The following is a 2,436-nucleotide window of genomic DNA, read 5'->3' on the forward strand; positions in this document are numbered from 1 at the left end:
TGGCTTTTACTGGACATGAAGTGACAAAATGACCAGCGGAACCGCAATAGAGACAGAGGCGGTTGGTGATTCTCCGTTCCCTCTCTTTAGTCGAGATGCGGATACCTCCCAGCTGCATAGGCTCAGCACCCGAGCCGGCAGAGGAAGATGGTAGTGATGCGGAGAGGGGGGCAACGGAGAACGCGAGCTCCTTTCCACGAGCTCAGTGACGAAGATCAACCCGTCGCTCTATGCGAATAGCGAGTTCAATCAAGGAATCCACGCTGGAAGGAACCTCCCGGGAGAGAATCTCATCCTTTACCTCTGCGCGGAGACCCTCCAGAAAACGAGCGAGCAAAGCTGGCTCGTTCCAGTCACTGGAGGCAGCAAGAGTGCGAAACTCAATAGAGTAGTCTGTTATGGATCGATTACCTTGACATAGGGAAGACAGGACCCTGGAAGCCTCCTCCCCAAAAACAGATCGATCAAAAACCCGTATCATCTCCTCCTTAAAGTCCTGATACTGGTTAGTACACTCAGCCCTTGCCTCCCAGATTGCCGTGCCCCACTCACGAGCCCGTCCAGTAAGGAGAGATATGACGTAGGCGATACGAGCAGTGCTCCTGGAGTAAGTGATGGGCTGGAGAGAAAACACAATATCACACTGGGTGAGGAACGAGCGGCATTCAGTGGGCTCCCCAGAGTAACACGGCGGGTTATTGATTCTGGGCTCCGGAGATTCGAAAGCCCTGGAAGTGGCCGGTGGATCGAGGCGGAGATGGTGAACCTGTTCTGTGAGGTTGGAGACTTGGGTGGCCAGGGTCTCAACGGCATGTCGAGCAGCAGACAATTCCTGCTCGTGTCTGCCTAGCATCGCTCCCTGGATCTCGACGGCTGAGTGGAGAGGATCCGAAGTCGCTGGGTCCATTCTTGGTCGGATTCTTCTGTCAGGTGCGTGAATGAGGACCCAAAAGCGAATTAACAAAACAGAGTTTCTTTAATGACGAAACACACGTAGGCTCAGATGGACAGGCAGATTCCGACAGGACAGGACAAGGTTAGATGAACAGGCAGATTCCGACAGGACAGGACAAGGTTGCAGCAAACACGACGATAGTCTGGTTCAGGCATGAGAAACACAAACGAGAATCCGACAAAGACAGAAGCAGAAACAGAGAGAGATATAGAGACCTAATCAGAGGGAAAAAGGGAACAGGTGGGAAAAGGGGTGAACGAGGTAGTTAGAGAAGACAAGGAACAGCTGGGGGAAAGAGGGGAAGAAAAGGTAACCTAATACGATCAGCAGAGGGAGACAGGGTGAAGAGAAAGAACAGGAACAGGACACAACATGACAATACATGACAGCTATTAGATGAAGCAGTGTTAACACATTAAGTTTATGTATAAACAAACAAAATATCTGACATTGTATTCCCATTTCAACTTTATTTTGCCTTTAAATGGTTGAAAGCGCAGTGATAACACATTAGGTGACAACTAAACCAAAAATCAGATAATGATTTTAATTTGGAACTTGCTTGTGCTTTTAGATGGTTGAAACCATAGTGATAACGCAGTTGGAATTCAACCAACTTATAGCTGTCTTTTTGAGTGTGTTAAAAGAGGACGGAATCTCATTGTTCAGCATATCTACCAACTATTACCCGATTCTCCACACTGAAATGACGTGGTGTGCCCAGTGGGAAGCTTCCCCATCTCAACCAGTGGGAAGCTTCCCCATCTCATCGTTGGTGGGCTTAGAACCACTGATGTCATGGTTCTGTGGTGTAAATGCACCATCCTTTGTTGCAATGCGTATTATCCTGTGTGACACTTTGAAGTTTCTTCACCCTATGATTGCTAGACTGAATTGAAAACAGATGTTAAGAAATATGTCACATAACTTGAGCGTTCTCTACTATGAAAAAAGCTGGGCAAGGTCACCTGTTATAGTGTGCAGAGACAAGAGGAAAAGCAAAGTGGAACTGCTGTGCTACAGGGTGGCAGCACAACAGTTTTGTAAACAGCAGCCATCAAATCAAATCAAAGTTTATTTGTCACATGTGCCAAATACAACCTTACAGTGAAATGCTTACTTACAGGCTCTAACCAATAGTGGTAAAAAATGTATTAGGTGAACAATAGGTAAGTAAATAAATAAAAACAACAGTAAAAAGACAGGCTATATACACTAGCGAGGCTATAAAAGTAGCGAGGCTACATACAGACACCGGTTAGTCAGGCTAATTGCGGTAGTATGTACATGTAGATATGGTTAAAGTGACTATGCATATACGATGGACAGAGAGTAGCAGTAGCGTAAAAGATGGGTTGGTGGGTGGTGGGTGGCAGGTGGCGGGACACAATGCAGATAGCCCGGTTAGCCAATGTGATGGAGCACTGGTTAGTCAGGACAATTGAGGTAGTATGTACATGAATGTATAGTTAAAGTGACTA

The 2,436-nt window shown here is 46.6% G+C and overlaps 1 long non-coding RNA gene across 1 annotated transcript; it reads left to right on the forward strand.

Moving 5' to 3' along the window:
• The first annotated feature begins 527 nt into the window (after nucleotides 1-527).
• LOC149979553 (uncharacterized) lies at nucleotides 528-1,403 on the forward strand. Its single transcript, XR_016484444.1, has 2 exons — nucleotides 528-1,036; nucleotides 1,075-1,403. It is a non-coding gene; the product is annotated as an uncharacterized LOC149979553 (long non-coding RNA).
• Nucleotides 1,404-2,436: the final 1,033 nt, after the last annotated feature.

This window comes from Oncorhynchus mykiss, chromosome 11 (genome assembly GCF_057628025.1).
Source record: "Oncorhynchus mykiss isolate SJ-2025 chromosome 11, ASM5762802v1, whole genome shotgun sequence".
In the NCBI taxonomy this organism is placed as follows: Eukaryota; Metazoa; Chordata; class Actinopteri; order Salmoniformes; family Salmonidae; genus Oncorhynchus; species Oncorhynchus mykiss.